Raw genomic sequence first — 19337 nt, 5'->3', positions numbered from 1 at the left:
AAAAAGAAGGGCTAAGAGGTAAAATTGGAATTGGGCTTTAGTATAGGCATTTTTTATGAAAAACAAACAAACAAACAACAATCTGAGGTTGGTCAAGAGTAACATGGCGTAAAATACAGAACAGTCTCACTTGAAAAAAGGCACTGAAGAATGTAATCAGTTGCTTAACCTTTGTTTCATATGTGATGGTGTAGTGCAGCTGATTGATATGAGTAACCAAAATGTGATGGTGCTGTGCAGCTGATTGGCATTGACATCGGCCAATCGGCACGTAGCACCGCCTTTTTAAACCTGATTGGTTGGTGCTTGGGATACGTCACGTCCGACTCCGATGCACTGGTTTGGGTGTCTGTAGCCGCTGCTACAGGTAGAGGCTCTGCGCTCGTTCTAAATTTTTTGTAAGTTGTTTGATTCGACCCACGTTAAGCTCTCTTTTGGCATTGTTCTAGTGCATCGTGTGGCGGTGGCTTTTCCCTTGGCTGTGGTGGCTGGATGACTGTTCAATTGCAGGTATGTGATGGCTTTTAACTGGCTGAGTAATGGGGTTTAGCCGCATTTAACCTGCATGTTTCATGCCGTACAGCTATTAATTCCGGCAATTCGCTGTATTGTATCGACCAACGAGTGATTAGAACGTGTCTGAGTGTGCACCCATTGGTAAGTGAAGCACGTATGATTTGGTGTGATCATTTAAAGGACCATGTTAATGGGCTTGTTTGCGCTTTTCCTCCTTAGGATCCTCCTTTTTCCCTTTCTTTCTCCCCTTTCTCTTTTACGTCGGATCTTCCTCTGGTATCATTTGCCTACTAGCTCCCGTGTTCATCGCTATTGCTGTGGTTACCGTAGATCGTCTTCAACTGCTGCTAATGCTAACGCCGGCATATTGGCTGCCGCTTGGACACCACCAATGCAGCTGTTAGCGTGCTGCTTTGTGCTCGCCTTCATTCTTTCATTTGTTTACTTGTGTTGGATAATTGATTTTGTTAACATTAGCAGTGTTCTGCTTTTTGTTGTGTCTTTAATTTATGCAAAGCATTGATTTTGTTTTCGTTATTAAGATTATTCTTTTGTGTGTTTATTAGTCTTATTTCGAGTTACCGTTAATGTTTGGGCTTAGTGTAGGTCAGATGGTGCAACTAAAGCTGTAGCTATCTTTCAATTAGATCATGTAAAGTAGGTGTTAACCTGATTGACCCACTTATTTGTGTTTTGTTGGTTATTTATTTTTATTTATTTCAGGAACTGAGGTTTCCCCCGGTGGATGACGGGTCACTTTCCACTGGTGGTGGTGTTTCTCTACCGTGTGCTGTGGGACACAGTGCGTGATAGCGTGATTTTTGAGTGCACTGTGGTGTGTGCGTGTGCTGGGGTAAAGTCTGTCCACTTGTACCCAGTCAGTGGGAACCTCCAATCCTGGTTTGGTTTTGTTTATTTTTTGTTTCTTGTGTTTAATAATGAAGTGGGAATTTTTGATGTGTTTTTAAGAACCGTACAATTTGACAGTTTTATTCCAAATAAATATTTTTGTACTTTTGCATTTTACCTTTCTGGGAGAAATGAACCTGTGTCCTTTTCTAATAGTTGTTTCCCTGGGTAACTCCCGGGGTGGCGTAGTTGGTTATTTTTATTTAAAGAGATTTAAACCCTACTCTATACCCTCGTCACACATAGTTTGACATTTTGACTTTAAAACTTCAGCTTTACAAACACTTTTGTGCTGGATTGGATCAAAATGAATAAACCACACCTCTCAGTTCAATAATCTTTAAAAACTATGTTTTTTTTTTTCTGGACACAAACTCCCACATTAAACTGAAGTGAAGATCTGTCAGCCAATCATGTCAAATACATAAACTGACTGGATGACAAAGTGTAACACGGAAAAAACTATCACCTTCAGTTTAATTTTAAGCAATTACCAAAAATTCATTAAAAACTAAGAGGTTTCACATTTTTCAGAGTAGTAAATGCACCCTTTTTTTGAACCCTTAACAAAATTTGTGCTCTTGAAATAGGATGGGGGTTCCAGACTTTAAGAAGCCCTGCTCTGTAAAATAAAATGATTAAAGTTTTACCCACCTTAAATTGTCCAGTTTCTTAAGTGCAAACATTTGTTGTTGGTCTCCCTTACACATACACCAGTATTCAGGTCAAAAACGTTGGTTATCAATCAAGGTGACTATATATTTGTAAGATGTTAGAATTCTGTCATGGCCCTTAAAGATACTGTGCTCGGGGCTTTGAAGATATATCTGATATCAATAGAATATTTTTTATGCTAACTTAGTGACAATAACAGAATTACCTGCAAGCTTAATGATGTGCCTGTTTTCATACTGGCTACAACAATCAACAAACAACATTGAAGGGAGCCAGTAGATGTTAACACACTGTTCACCCTAACCCTCTGACACCTTTAGGTTTTCACAACTAATAGGTCAAGACAAAAGACCTATCCTTGAGCAAGACTAACCTTGGCAAAAGGAACCACCACAGACTGTTTTCATAGAGATATTGGGAGAGTGACATTAGAAATGTATAATAAAAACATTGGGCCTAGTTGCCCTAAACAGACTTTCAGTAGGCAACCACTAATAGAAACAAAACCGTATAAAGCTGCTCATGTGTTTGCCACAAAACGCAAGTGGTGCTCGCTGCAGAGCCATTTGAGGAGAGCTAAGCTCCAACGAGGGGGAGCTTAAGCTTGAGCTCCACCTTTTTTGCACTTCTTCTACGAGAGTTGTCACTGGGGGTAGGGTTAGGGGTGGGGTTGGTGTACGCATTAAAACAGCTTACAGGAGGAGGAGTGACAGGTCATGCTCCCCCTCGCTGGAGCTCAGCTCTCCTCAAATGGCTCTGCAGCGAGCACCCTCTCACAAAACATCCCTCGACCGCAGTTTATGTTTGACCCCCATGAACTTCAATCACTCCACAACACGAATTTACCGCGCTCACCACCAATGACAACAACACCTTTCACTCATCACTTCCGGTGTGTAGTACATTCTGCATCACTTCTGGTGTGTGCTACATTCCCTTTGCGTAAGGAATGTGTAATTGTAAATTTGTTTTAGAACTGGTAAAAGTGTTATGTCGATTAAATTATTATTTTTTAAATGTACATTTGTTTCATCATTGGTAAAATCATTTTTCCTATGTAATTGTGTCTTATGATAAGTAAAAATGTATATTTGTCTTAAGCTTTGTAAAAGTGTTTCACACTTTGTAATGTTTTGCACTTCCCGGCCACCGTAGGAAAGTAATAGGTGCCTGTAACGAGGAGCCTGACACGGAGGGATCCATTTGCAGTATATTTAATAGACACAGTTCAATCACAATTATACAATACGCATTTGCATGTGAACTCACATCAACAGTATTCAATAAGGGTCGAAGGGCTGGCGGCTGACAGTCACAGAGTGATATAACAGGCATGGATCAGTGGCAGGCGGCTTGGATCAGAGTCTCAATATCAGGCGTGGGTCAAGGGCAGGCAGCGTGGTTCAGAGTCCAGATACAAGCAAGGTTCAGGACAGGCAGGAGGCACCTCAGAGTCAGTAACAGTCCAGGATAATACACGGGAGATCAGGCAAGGGAATAACGCTCAGAGATGTTAGCCATGGCAGAACAAGACTTCGCACTGAACTGGTGTGTGAGCGTGGCTTATATCAGGGAGCGTGGGTCGTTAGCGGGATTGGTCTCAGGTGTGTGCGCTATCAGTTTAAGTGGATCATGTAATGCTAAAAGTCCGGAGATGGTGGCCTCTGCTGGCCAGCCAGGGGAATGACTGGGACAGAGTCAGTGACAGGTGCCCATTTTTTTTTTCATTATTTCTCTATTTTTTTTTTTTTTTTGCTGTCTCAGAAGTTTGTGTCTTTAAAAGTCAGCCAGCAAACACTCAGATAATCAGGTAATAATTCACAGAGAATAAAGAACCATATTTAAAATTGTTAAATATTTATTTAAATGTTAAATAACTGCTTTCTTATTGTATGCAGTTTTAAAAAAAAAGTATTACCCCAGTCATTATTGCTTTTATTACTATTAACATTATTATTATTATTAATAATAATAACAGCAACAACAAAAACAACAACAACAATTAATTCATAGATTGATTTCTAAAGGATCATGTGACTGAAGACTGGAGTAATGCAGCTGGAAAATTATCTTTAAAATCACTGTAATAAATGGTTAAATAAAATGATAAACTACTTTTGAACAGTTATTTTATAGTGCAATAACATTTCACAATTATACAATATGTACTGTATTATGATATAATAAATGCAGCTTTGGTGAGCAGGAGAAGCTTATTTTAAAACATTTAACAATCATACTGACCCCAAACTTTTGACCAGTTGTGTGTAAATATTTTATAAGCGAAAATGTGCACTTTAATTTTGATACCCACAGACCTCGTCACCAAATATAAATCAGAGAGGTCAGACTTTCTCATTCAGAGCCTCATTTCAGTAGTCAAGTTTTGTAAAAATCTATCTATTGAATTAATCAATCTATTAAAGAAATGTTGGCTAAAAATCTGCGTTTTAGGTTATAATAAAAGAGAGAAACAACAGGTGGACTGAGACTGCATCAGATCATGAAGCAAAGCAATGTTGATCTTTTTTTTGAGCTGTCAGTGCAGAACAAAACAACAGGCCTAATACAACATATTATAATATTAAAATAAAATAATATAAGTTATCAGATGGTAACTTTGGTCAATTTTCCTTACGGATAAACAGCTCTCAGTAATATTTCAGCATGTTTTCACTTTCGAACAGCAGTATTAGACAAGAAATGCACATTTGTCAGTAGGAATGACACCCTGTCCTCTCTTCATATAGCTGTATATTTGGCTATTGCACAATCATAATACGCTGTGATATAGCCTGGGTCGTTAGTTTGTTGGATTGTTTTGTTTTCTCACCACAATCGGTCCGCTCAGTCGAGCAGAGACCATCTCATTTAGGCGATCTCGGACCAATTGATTTGGTGCAGATCCGAGCGATTGCTGGATACACAAATGCCAAACAAACCGCGCTAACAGGGGAAACGAGACAGATTCCAAAACAAATGTCTGTGTGTGAAAGGTCCAAAGGTCAATTGACAGACAGTCGCTGCCAAGGTAAACTTTTGTGACAAGGCAACACTGGCCCGAACATCTCTCCTTACTGTCGAGCCCTGACATATATAAAATCAAATCACTTTTATTGTCACAAATATCAGCAGCACGTGTGTTATGATGAGTGAAAAGCTGCACATCTTCATAAAAGAGGCCGATGTAGATGGTTCATCCCAATTGTCACTTGACTTCTTTAAAGTCCCAGTTTCTAACCTGGTGCCCATGTTGATGTCTATAGTAAGCAAATAAAAAAAAAAATTACGAATGTACTAACGTTATCACTTAGCTCCTAATGTGAATGGGCGGGGCTAATGTGACAGACGTAGAACAGCGAGATTTCTATTCTGAGGTTGTAAACTACAATTTGTAATGTGATTTTTTTGTTTCTCTCTGAGTGAATTCACTCAGAAATATGACAGGTGAAGTTTACCAAAAAATAAAAGATAACATTTTCCACCATAACAAACATTTTCTTGCGCACCCCTGGTGGTCAGACAGTTTAGGAACCGCTGATCTAGATTGAGAGAGTAGACTAGAATGTCATCAATGTAGGTGATTAAACATTTGCTCAGTGAATCATGAAGATTTCATTGATAAAAGATTGAAAGAGTGCAGTTTAGTTTGCTGGTACATAGGGCATGACAAGATACTCATAGGGTCAAATAGTGGTTGGGAAGGCAGTTTTCCACTCATCTATCTCACGGATTAGAATCAGGTTGTAAGCGCTCAAGAGATCAATTTTGGAGTAAGGTTATTATAGTGTTGGATTTTTCATTCTTTTCAGAATTTATTACGTTTTGACCTTATATTTTTCAAAATAAGTTAGTTTTAACAGAGGTTGGTAGTAACGAGTTAAATTAACTAGTACTTTTTGAGTAAACCTAAATATACTTTTACACTTACTCAAGTAAATTATTTGAGAAAAATCAGTACTCATACTTCACTACATTTAGTGGCGTTCCTCCATTACTGTCAAATAATAATAAAAATGATCCATATGACTTGTTTGCCAATATCGCAAGGCGCCGCATTGGGAAGGTTGTGAGGTTGCTTTATGGACGTGTCTCCTGCTTTCAGTTAGAGCACACGCGCCTATGTTGGAATAATGGCTGAAGTTTAGGAAGACGTGCGAGTTTATACTGCTGTCCCACCATGTCGCCATCTTCGGTTCCGAGAAGGACGGGAAAGCTATCTGTGCAGTGACTTTATCAGAACAGGGGCCTGTTCCAGTAAGGAGGTTCAAGCAACTCTGAGTTTAACTTGAACTCTGAGTTGAATTATAGAGAGATTAAAAACTCTTTAAAAAAAAGTTTACGGTTTCAGAACAGCTGATCAGCTGTGAGTTAGGTCAATCAACTTTGAGTAGAGCAACTCAGAGTTAAACGCACACAACCGCAACTAAAAGGCATTATCAATGGAGAGCAGAAATTACAAGTGACCATGGGAAAATCTGAAAAAAGGCATCAGCATTTCTTTCTCCAGCTGAACTTGATGTGCTCATGCTAAGTTGTAGCAAATATGACCATATATTTAAAAAAGCAAGACCTCTGTCTCAGTGAAACAGAGACCGTTAGTGTGGGAAAACATAGTTGCTCAAGTTAATGCTTAATTTTATATTTAAAGTATTTAAATGTTTAAGTAAAATAAAGTAAGTAAGTTAATGCTTGATGTTTATTAAATTTACACTTAAAAAAGTGGGGAATTGGCCTGAATTTTGAAATTATGTCAGATGTAATTGCATTAAATTACAAAAAAATAGGCTACTGCAAAGTTTCTACAACAAATTTAAAACTGCATAGTTTATACAACAAAGCTGATCAGTTCAAATAGATTTAAAAGTGCACTTGTGTGTCTGCCTTTATTATTGATCAAGTGGTGGGGGTTGATATGACATTTAGAAAAGTAAAAAGAACTAAAAAAAATAGTTTTTAAATTGAGTAATAATCCCGTTAATCTAGTTACAGCACAAGTCGAAGGTCTGTGAATTTAAGCTAATCATTTATTTAAAAAAGACAAGCCATTCTTGTACGTGGCTTTGTTCTTTGTGTGACTGAAATGTAGGCAATAGCTATGTTTCCATCCAAAAATATTAATTAAATTTATGTGCAAAACTGGAATAATGCATAAAAGATATGCATATAAAGCTTATCCGTCCAATGACAAACAAAATTATCACTTCCTGATTAACTGGCGCTAAATATCAACAGTAAAAACAGAATTTACTGTGGTAGAAGCAGCTGTGTGAATATTTTCTTTATTTAATAAATATGCTTGTGGGCATTTGAAGTTGAGAACAGACGCTCTGGACATGCTTTAAAGAGACACTCTAGAGGTCATTAATAATATAATAACATAAGTACTGAAAGGGTTAAGGCATTTTAGAATGACCAAAAAAAAAATAAATCAGATGTGTTACAGTGTGCTCAGCCTGCTGCTTTGTCCATTTACAAACATTTTCATGCACATACTGGAATTGGTTCAGTAAAAATGTTTCCATTGCAGTTAATGCGCATCTTTTCTTAACAAATAAAAGTTTATCCTACTTAGATATGCGCATATGTCTTTATGCATATTTTGTGCATCATGACATTTCTTTCAATATATCCAAAATGAGCATTAAAATAGGTGGGTGGAAATGTAAGGCTAGGGCGAGAAATACCGATTCTTCTTTAAAAAATGGAGGAGACCGACAAAAACTCAGAGTTTAGAGAATATTTAAAAATAGAAAAAACATTGTCCACACTTTATTGTCCACACGTGTGGAAATTCATTTTTGGCCTCCCAAACATCACAAATACAAAAACACAAACACAGAACACAAACACAAAGCTTCCTACACCACAAATCACCAACACACAACCCAAAACATACAATCTATTTCATAGTCATTTATTCAGTATAGTAATAGACTCATTTTTACGCGGCTGCCATTTTCAAAAGCGAAATCGAGGCTGCGGTGGTAAGAAACCCGAAAGTATCATTGGGAGTTACATAGGAATGTTGTGTAACTCGCTATATATCTTATCAGCGAAAATAAAGTGACACAAATTTATCTTTTCACCGCCTTTCGGGTGACCCGAAGTTCTGTTCTGAATGAATGATGAATGTAAAAAGGGATATCAGAGTTCATTTTCAGCTAAGTTAAGGGAAATGGCACTAGTTAGCTAACGTTTTCTTTCCCAAACACACGTTTTAAATGCCATTTATCAAACTCGAGTTAATAAATTGATTCTTTCACTATATTAGACTTGTCACGATACTGAATTAAAAGAAAAAACAGCCATTTTGCGTTAAAATTTAAGGCAATGTTGATGGCTTTCTTAAACAGCGTTAATTTGCCATTGTGTTCACGTGTTAAACAGAAATGATTGTGATTGGCCGAGGTCATCAGTTCACCCACCGCTGTATACTGAGCACAAACACAGACGAGCCGTCTTGACAGCTGCTTCGCGCTCCAGTCCATGTGTCTGTGTTTGCACTGGGTGAAGAGCGGTAAACTGAGTGCAAACCAAACACAGATACACGAGAGACTAAAGCGCGAAGCCGTGAAGATCAGTCGAGTCATCCGCGCTCAGCAGCGATTCCATGTTAGCGGGAAACAGCCAGGTTTAAAATTTCAGTACCAGGACAACACTATTACAGACAACACAAGGGTGTGCTGCAGAGGACTGCAGTGTTTTATCACTCACCGTGTTACATAGGCTAAAGCAGAACAGCGTCCTCACGGTGTTTAACTAGTGCCATGAGCTGAAGCCTAGGAGGACACTTAAGCGTATCACTGAGATTGTGATCTTGTTTGATGCTAAATTGCTTTTAATCATTTAAAATAAACTTACTAAATAATATTTATGTGATGGTTAAACTATTTCTGCATTTTGAAATCGCGGCAACAGCTAGAGGTTTGCAGTACACAGCATATTACTGCAATGTTTACAGTGCTGGTCCTATACTTCCGGGTTTATTCCCACCGCAGCCTCGCTTTGGTTCTTTAAAATGGCGGCCGCATGAAATAAGCGTATAGCAGACGGTATAAAAGATTTCTTAAAAATATTTGTTTATGAGAACATTGTAGGGGAGGAATTAATGTTACACCTACAACCTCAGATATTACAGAAGCGATATTTTGTTATTTCGCACCATATAAGACCGAGTAAGAGTATTTCTTCCCAGGACTCCCCCTTCAATTGATCAAACGTAAAACTAATGAGTTAAACATTGCTCCCCCACACCCCACAGTGTGGAGACCACAGTCTCATTACCATCTTAGCTGGGGGAACACCCAGTCCAGCCCATGTCTCCTTCATCTGACAATTTAGATCCAGCTGCCAACTGCGCAGGCTCCCTGCATGGAACCCCAACCATTCAAGGTGTTTTAAACAAGTTTATCTGACAAACTGGCACAAATAAGCAGACATCTCCATTCTCAAAATGAGTTTTCTTACTCTGCCAACCAGGTTTGTTCTTCTGAGGTCATTTGGAAACATAAGCTGCTTTGAATACTTTGTAAACTCCTGTTCCGCTTATTCAAATAACTTGAATAATATAGGCTTCTCTGAAACTGAACATTTCACTTTAATTTTATTTAGGCTAGATTATTATTTTATTTACCAAACCAGATTGTGCTTTGGTGCAAAAGCATAATGTATTTGTTCAAATGTTACTTGTTCTTTTTTATCAAGTAGATAACTGACCAACAAAAATATATTAATAATAAGACACAAATTTTACCAAATGAATTTCGTTTCAAAAAGTTTTTTTTTTTTTTTACAAAATAATATACAAATTATATTTTGGCTTGTGCCCGTCCACTAGGCTACTCAACTGTGTGGGTTCCGTGGAAAATAAGGATTTAATTAGTGCTTCACTGTAATTGTTGTATCACAAACCTCTGTCATATATTTGCAATTTCTTAATATTTCATAATTTTAAAGTTAATGTCTTTTGATTTATGTCATCTGAAAATAATACATCTTAAATATATCTTTAAATACCATCTTAAATAATGTAGCTTTTGACAGCAAGCATTAGTGTTTCTTAAGATTTAAATAAGAACATAGGATGATGGGGCAGGGCGTTGATGGATATTTGCGCACCTTGGAATAAAATCCTGCAGGCGCCTCTGCATGTGTGAGACATTTGATAAACAAAGCTTTACTAAAAAGTGAGTTAAGCAGGAGGTATCCAAGTGACTAAAGACAAAGATACTGCAAATGATTTACCAATGAGGAGTACTACAAATCATTCAAGAGCCAACTAGACCAAAAAGGTAATAAAAAATCAGAACACAAGCCAAGTCAAGTGAAAAATAAAGGCAATATAACAATAAATGAAAATAACAAGAGTATTTTTGAAGTAAGCAAAGCATAAGTGTGAACTGTTCAAAAAGCAAACAGATATTGACAGGATGTGATGAGTCAGGTGTGGAAAATGTGGTTTCACTGGTCACTGCCGACAGGTGCACAAACTCATTTAAAATATATTCTAATACGTAATATTAACATCCAAAATATTTATATAAATGGGTGTTATAATTTGGCAGTGTGATTTTTTATGTAAAATGACAATTCATTTTAGCAAATGAAAATAAGTTCTCATCAGTTTTATCTAGACATTGCCCGCTTCCTTCTTCCTTTAGTTCAGTCTCTAAAGCTCACCTACAAGTCTTTAAGATACCAAGCGAACAGTAAGACAATTTAGTCTAGTTAACATTAAAGGAGTTTGCTATTATGGCCAAATTACAAACCTGGATTTTACATCGGGATCTCATTGCCATTATTATCCTCCTGATTCATGCAGGTACTTTTCACTTGTTTTTTGATGTCTCAAAGATGATAAATGAGGTAAAGTACATATTGAAATGGCTATAAAGACTAACCGAGTTTGAAACTATGTTGTGTACCATTTTAGTTTGTACAGCTGTTAAAAAGTTGTAGTTGTATTTTGAGTTTAACCACCAGGTTTAAAGATTAAGAACCACATTGACAATGTATCATGTTTCAAGAGCTTTTACACATTTAATTCTATTTATCTTTTACCATATGTTGACTGTTATATATTTTTTACAATGTTATAATTTGATGCAGTGACTAAAACAGAAGGGATTATTATTTTATTGTATTTTAATCAATTTTTTTAAAATCCAAACAAGAGCCAAAGATTCAACAGAACGTCAACAAAACAGTGTTTGTGGGGGAAATGGTTACACTCCACTGCAACAAAACTGACTATGATGATGATTTCACATGGAGAGTGAACAGCTCTGTTATTTTCAGACAGAGCACTCATAGTAAATTGACTTACTCAAACTTCAGCTCAAACAGGACTTACGTCAACCCAGCAGTACCAAGAGAACTAAAAATACGGCAAATACAAGTCTCTGATGCAGGAAACTACACCTGTTATCCAGCAGCAATAAGATGGGCATTAACAATAACAGGTTGTCACACGATTTCATGGATTTTGTTATTATCATGTAAAAACCTTTAGTTCAGCAACTGCAGCAAAGTTTTTTTTTTCTTGTCTGCTAGAAACCAGACCACTCCAGAGTCACTCAAACTAATGTCACTCTTCATCTTCATCATCATAATCATCTAATGTTTTGGAGTCATTCTGATCTGTCTGAAAATTACCATGAACGTCTGCTTTCACAGGTGGGTTTTACGTTTATATTAATATTTGTTTTTCTACCTTCAGCAACATTGGCAACTCCTTAGTATGAACTGTTTGCTTCACACCTGTTTATTTTATGATTTATCATTTGCAACAAATGATTCATATATATATATATATATATATATATATATATATATAGTTAAAGTCAAAATTTCCTTTAAATAATTCCCAAGATGTAGATCTTGATGAACTCTCCCGGCTTTTTTCTCACTAATGACAGATATGGGATGGTTAAGGAGAGATATATGGCTTGCTAAGAGCTTGACTATGATGTCAATTTAATATGTTCAATTTACTTAGATCGCGTGTTTTTTGGATTGTAGGACAAAAACAAGCACAACAAGCATGGGGAGAACAGGCAAACTCTGCACAGAAATGTCGACTGGTTTAGAAACTTTAACCAGAGACATTCTTGCTGTGAGGCAACAGTGCTTCTTCTAGAAAAAAATAGTGAGATAAGAAACTCTGGTTATTTAGTGTGAGTTAGGAATCATCTGATTGGTGAATCAATCATAGGCTAATGCGGAACCAGCCGTGCACAATCATAAGCACGGGAACCTCTCAAACTTAGTTCATAAATAAACTTCACAAGGGAGTCACGGTGGTGCCATAGGTAGTGCTGTCACCTCACAGCAAGAAAGTCGCTGGTGCAAGTATCGGCTGAGTTGGCATTTCTGTGTGGACTTTGCTTGTTCTCCCTGTGTTGGCGTGGGGTTCCTGTGGGTGCTCCAGTTTCCCCCACTGGTCCATAGAAATGCGATATAGATGTACTGGGTAGGCTAAATTGTCTGTGTGAATTTTGAAGTGAATGAGTGTGTATGGATGTTTCCCAGTGATGGGTTGCAGCTGAGGAGAAGAAATGTGTACACAAATGTATTCTAGTAGCTTCATAATCTTCTGATTGAACCACTGATGTTTTTAGCACCTTTCTGGACTTTGAACAATTTGGGACCATTGATTTAATCCAAATGACCCTAAACAGTGTTCTGAAGACAAATGAAGCACTAAGCGGTTTGTAACGGCATGATTAATTATTGACAGAATTGTCATTTTGGGGGGAATTTACCTTTTACTGTATCCGAACACAAGTGTTTGTTATTGGCAAAAATAAATCTGTGCAAAATAAGACAGTTTTGGCATCCAGTGTCACATATACTATAAATCACATATTGGTATGTATATAGATGTACACTGTATAATGTTTAAACACTTGCTTAGTTTGCTTTTTGGCAATTTAATGGAGACCTTTTTAAATGATCAGTCAATTATTTAAAAAAAAAAAATGCAATGAATGATTGCCCTTAAATGCAACTGCACATTCTTCCTGTTGAAAAAAGTAATGTCTTAGGCAGTTCTGGAAAGCACCAAATATGTCCCAGGAGGTACGTTTTATTGCAGTATTTGTTGTGTATACTTTAAGATCAAAAAATTCTCTTGCAAGTGCCATTCGTGCCTGCTGTTCTCATGGTAATTCACCAGAGGCCGCTGTCGACTGACTGACTGACTGACTGACTGACTGACTGATCGTCTGAGCCACACTCCTCCTTCCCTAAACCCAACCAATAGTGTTTTCAAAAGCACAAATTGACTCACCCATCCATTTCCCTAAACCCAACCAACAGTTTTAAAAAGCAATCCAGAAAAAGAAATGCCCTCGCCAGAACATTTTTAGATTTTACGTCATTCTTAGCCTGTTATTTACTTTTTTATTTTATTTTTTGGCTTGTTATTTCTTACCCGCTTTCTGGACCGTTCTTCACCGGATTCAAACCCTGGTATCATGGCGAGCTAACTGGTAAACTGATAACAGCTGGAAAGCCGTCCATATGGAGGTAAATGGTCAGCTGGTAAGAACGTAAAGCGTAGCCCACCAGCAAAAACGAACGGTATTATATCACCATGAAACGTTGGTTTTAAAGATGCAATGCAGTCATACAAACTACTGGCTACATAATTTGCGATCTCCAGAAATGTATATAGAGCTACATTTTTAGAATGAGTCTCTGTTGGTAATGTCACATGTTACAATGAACAAATGTTGTAAAGTGTGAATATTCTAAGACATTAAGGGTGTTGTTATGATCAACAGTGATCTAGCATTTTCAGAACTACACATCTTTCAATTATCTGAACTACATATCCCATCAGGCACCTCACACACACACACACACACCAGTTCAAGATCACCACTGATTACACTCACAGCTGACTGATCACATGGAGTCTTGTTTCTTGTGAGCATTACTTTGGCGTTACTCTTGTCTTGCCGTTTTTCTTAACCTTTTTTTTATTGTTTACATAATCTCACCCGACCTCTCTCCTGTTATTCTGATTACGCTCTTAAATTATCTATATGATCCAGATTGAAACTGTTTTGACCATTGCCTGCATAATAATTCACTTTAACAAACTGCACGTGGATCCTCATCTTTGTTGCCCCCAACCTCTATGTTACAGGTTTACTCATATTGGCATGATAGCCTTGAACTAAGGCGCAATTGTTCTCTCATGAATTGAGCTGTCTTTGTTGTTCTCTAAATACTTCATTATTTAACAGGAAGCAAAGAGAGGAGATGAACTCTGATTCAGACAAAAACTTTGTAAGTACATTTCCAGTACCAGCTATTGAGCATCTACAGTTGAAGTCAAAATTATTAGCTCCTCTTCTGAATTTTTAAAAAAATATTTCACAGTTGACATGTAACAGACCAAGTACATTTTCAAAGTATTTCTTATATTTTTATACAAATTTTAGTTTGTCTGAAATAAAGGCAGTTTTAAATTACATTTAAACTATTTTAAGGTTGCGGCACAGTGGGTAGCGCTGTTGCCTCAACACAAGAAGGTCACTGGTTTGAGTCTCGTCTGGGTCAGTTGGCATTTCTGTGTGGAGTTTCATGTTCTCCTAGTGTTGGCGTGAGTGGGTGCTCAGGTTTCATCCACAGTCCAATGACATGCGGTAGGTGGATTGCATAAGCCAAATTGTCCGTAGTGTATGCGTGTTGTTACGTGTTGGCTCAAGCACGCAACAAAATGAAGGGAACTCAAACCAAGTTGAATGTAATAATTCAAAAAGATATTTCAAGGTTACAAAAAGACAAAAATGATTAAATAAAATAATTTGCAAAGGGGTATCAAAGTAAACAAATTAAATTTCTAACTTAACATAATGTTCAAAACAACAATTTACATAGGAGCGAAGTTTAAATAAACAAAAAGTAATATACGTAAGCGGTGGGTAAGCCAAAGAAACTCAAATGAAAAATCGATCTTCCACAGCAGTCTCTCCAACACAATTTGGAAGCTCCTTTTATTCACCTTATTCTCCGCCGACGAGCGGGGCTGCCATTTGAATCTTTTTGTCTCGCGACTTCCGGTCACATTCACTTTCATTCATTTTTTGACGTAAAAAAACTGCTCGTTATTCTGCTTGATGTTGCAATTTGATATTTTCTTATTATATTATTCTACTTGGTCTGTGTAGTCATGAAAACATTTGTTTGTAGAGCAAGTAGTTTGACCATTTTCTGCCGTTTATTATTCCTAGTCATTTCTCCCATAGGCGACTGAATCGGAAGTTCTAAGACAATCTCAAAAACAGGCGCACTTCCGCATTTTAGAATAAGGTCAATAAAGCCTGAAGAATTAGCCGCACTTGCTGCACCATAACGAGTCACCTATTTAGAAACAGAAAGCAAAAACCGGGAAACAGAACGAACCAATCACAAACCCATAACAGAGTGAATGAGTGTATGGGTGTTTCCTATATGCTAAATCAGATGGCGGTTCATTCTGCTATGGTGATCCCAGATTAATAAAGGGACTAAGCTGAAAAGAAAATGAATGAATGAATGAATATTTAAAGACAAATATTATTAGTCCCCCCCCCCTAAATTTTTTTTTCCCAACAAACACTGCTAACCAATAACTTATTTACACTAATCACCTTGTTAAAATAATAACATAGTCAAGTCTTTAAATTACACTTTAAGCTAAATACTAGTATCTTTTTAAAATAAATGGAACATGGCCATGGCGAAGATGAAAGAAATTTGAAAAACTATTGTTTAAAAATTTGAAAAAGATATCATATTTTAAACTTTAAGCTTTTTTGTATTGTAGCTGTGTGAACATAAACAACATATCTGAATGTATGACTAAAGATCAATGCAAAGCTAGATACTGATAAAAATATAAACATAATTATAACTTTAAAAACACTCTGGACCACCCCTGTAAACAACACTCTGGAAATATTTTTTTAATAATTAATTTCACAGAATAATTTAGACTTAGAAGATACTTGTTTTTCTGCATGTTTGTCTTCAGGTGAAGATGATCTCTGACTGTGACCAACACACAATAACAGTTTGTGTAAGTCAGTTGAACTTGACTCTCATTTACACTCCTCCAAAATGTTTGCCACAGCATGTCTGTCTTTGAGCCACAACTGCATCTGCTGCAAAACATTTAGGCCCTGTCCACATGAACACGAGTATTTTAGAAACCGTACTCTTTTTTTAGATGCCTCATGATGTCAGCCTGCACTTTGTTTTCCACTTTCTGATTGAATAAGACGAGTGGGTTTACACCAAACATGGAATGTGTGAATGATGCAAATCATGAAATGAAAAAATGTATTCCGCATTGTTCAACCGTAGGATGATAATTCACCTCTGTTTTTCAAGTTGCCATTGACTTAAATGCAATTTAATTGTGAAAAATACTTAATTTCCTGCACTAAAACCTCATTATTGGTACCTGTTGGCATTGTGTTTCCATAACATGCATCACACTGTGTTTTTTATGTGAATACCCTTGTTTGTGTCAACATGGTGTTAAAAACATAATTGACACACTTGTTATAAGTAACAGCTATAAATCTACATGACTATAAAAATTGCACATCTGAGCTTTAAATGTACATCAGAGCTGAAATCACTGTTTCTTGTGACTTGTGGTTTTGTCTTTGTTTTTATCAGGTCTACAGGCTCCACACAGTGTCATGAACTTGACATTTTTTTCTCAGCTCATCAGCACACCAGTGTTTGTGTCTGCCAGTCAGTCATGTTATTAATTAGACTAAGTTATTTTCATGGATTTGCCCCTAAATGGTGTTTAAATAAATTATATTTGTAAAAATATATATTTCTTTATTTTCAGTTTATTATGAAGCTTGATATGACTCTGTGGTGTGTCTAATTACATGATTATTTATTATTGTCAGAATACTAAGATGTTTACACATATGTAAAAACATTTCACGATTCACATGTAACCTTAGTGCCCTGAAAGAGAATGAAACACTGGGTCAAACTGCTGTAGGAACACTTACCTGAAGCTTGTGTATAATCACTCTAATGGTGAGAATGTCGTTTACCACATATGTGATGTGTGATGTTAAAACCAGGATGTGACTTTCTGGTTGGTCGAAGGAAGTCAATAACGGCATGCAGGTAGTATAGCAGGGTGAAGGACATTATAAAATGTCCATATGGTGTACATTGAAGATGGAGTAGTGCATGAAGTTCAAGTCATAAACACTGACAAATGTGTAAACAACCCCACTGCCTCAGAGACCTCCTGCAGACATATCTGTGAAAATTTAAAAGTAAGTAGACAACCTCAGCCTTCGGTTCCAAAATGGAGGTATCTTTCGGGGTATGTAAGTAACCTTAGCAACTTACTTTCTGAAGATAACCAGCTCCAGAGCAGGTTGTGTTCCACAGTTAGTCTGTTTTAGAGAGCTTTTTGAGCTCTTTTGATGATAATTCTGTGGGCATGGAAGAACAGATAGATAGTTTTTTTCCATTGTGAGAGGGTTACAATACAGTTTTTTTTTCATATCCAAATGAATATTTGAATGAACATTGTTGTTTTTCAAAATAATAATTAATTTATTTAAGAAATCTTTTGAATTCAAACGTCACAAACTGCGAATTTGCACTTACCATAGAAAACATTCAGTGCACAGCTCTTTGTTTTGAGTCACAGCATTTACTGTACAGTGTGACAACTGTGTGTAGAGCCTTCCGCACAGTGTTTCTGGTGCTAAACTGTTCTATACACAGAATATATTTGATATGTTCTATCAAATATCACTATTAACATGGTAGACTCGTATCGTATTAAAATCCGAGTATTAATGTTCATGCAAACATACTCACTGTAAGTCCCAGATGATTTCACAAGCTGTCAAAGACAGTCCATTCCTCACCTTTAAGTTGATTTCATGAGCCATTACATTTTAAGTTTGACGTGTTTCCCCCTTATACGTAACTTTTGTAAAGCATCTGCTGCATGTTGGTGTGTCAGAATCCTTGCTTGTAAAATACAGTCATACTTTCGAATGCTCCTCCGTGAATGTATGTAGCAATCACAAAAGAGCGGCTTTTCCTTCATCTGGGTGTGGAAGCCCAATTGCTGCCAGCATGGGACGCACTGCCTTCTAGCTATCACTTTTGGTGGATTTTGCCACAGGCTTGAGGGTGTCAGAGGATGAGTGGTCTCACTGAAATTATTCAGAGGCTACTAGGGCATATGGCATTGGTAGCCGCTATCACGCCGCTCAATTGTTCATATGAGACTAATTCAGCGATGGCTCCGCGATCAGGTCCCCAGATAGGCATAGCGCGAAAACGCACCGGGTATACGTCACCACGCTGTGTCTCCGCACCTTCAGCCCCTGGATAGATCTTGGCTTCTACAGGCCTGAGTGCCCTTAGTACAAGTGTCCAGTTATGCTGTCATTTTGACAGATACTTCCACTATGGGCTGGCGGGCTGTGTGTATCGAGCATTCAGCTGCAGGTTCATAAACCAGACCCAGGTTGCATTTTCATTTCAACTGCCTGGAGCTGTTGGCATCGTTTCTCGCTCTCCGCCAGTGACTACTGAAGCGGGAGAGGGAAACACGTGTTGGTTAGACCAGCACTGCTGCACAGTGTTGGGAAGGTTACTTTGGAAATGTAATAGATTACAGATTACAAATTACCCTATTTAAAATGTAATAAGTTACTGTAATTTTTGATTACTTTATAAAAGTAAAGTAACTAATTACATTTGATTACTTTTTGATTACTTTTAATTTTCTAATAAACATTTTCAACTAAATAATTTTCAAGCATTTATACAGAGCAGGAGTGAGCTTACAGTAGCTCTGTTTACTGTTAGAATCTCAAAAGCTTTCATAACTTAAATAAAATTAATTTAATTTATTTAAATTTAAAGTAGAGCCACCACAAAACCAGACCTTATCACAAAAACATGTTTACTTTTGTTACAAAATCAAAATGTTAGTTAGTTGTGCAGGTGATTTATGTGGCATTTGCAATAAAAAAACATCTAATTTTTGAAATTTTCATTTTTAAATCGAAGCCACTTAAATCCAAATCAATCACATCTGAGTGATCAATAAAACTGCCAATGAAACTTATGAGGCAGAACTGTTCATTTCAATTATTTACTGTAAATAATATGCTGTACTAAACAGGAATAAATTATAGTACATAACAGCAAAAAAAAAAAAAATCCAATAA

The 19337-nt window shown here is 36.9% G+C and overlaps 2 long non-coding RNA genes across 3 annotated transcripts; both read left to right on the top strand.

Moving 5' to 3' along the window:
* The first annotated feature begins 333 nt into the window (after positions 1-333).
* Positions 334-3161, top strand: LOC101883821 (uncharacterized). 2 transcript variants are annotated; one of them, XR_015499337.1, is made up of 4 exons: positions 334-367; positions 450-510; positions 1240-2311; positions 2863-3161. It is a non-coding gene; the product is annotated as an uncharacterized LOC101883821 (long non-coding RNA). The 2 variants fall into 2 exon arrangements; XR_015499336.1 differs by having other exon boundaries at positions 1240-2624.
* An 8494-nt stretch (positions 3162-11655) lies between these two features.
* On the top strand, positions 11656-16944 carry LOC147842330 (uncharacterized). Its single transcript, XR_015499339.1, has 4 exons — positions 11656-11778; positions 14358-14400; positions 16130-16174; positions 16783-16944. It is a non-coding gene; the product is annotated as an uncharacterized LOC147842330 (long non-coding RNA).
* The last annotated feature ends 2393 nt before the right edge of the window (positions 16945-19337 follow it).

The sequence above is a fragment of the Danio rerio genome, chromosome 9 (assembly GCF_052040795.2).
Source record: "Danio rerio strain M-AB ecotype USA chromosome 9, GRCz13ab, whole genome shotgun sequence".
In the NCBI taxonomy this organism is placed as follows: Eukaryota; Metazoa; Chordata; class Actinopteri; order Cypriniformes; family Danionidae; genus Danio; species Danio rerio.
This window is presented reverse-complemented; position numbering and strand designations above follow the sequence as displayed.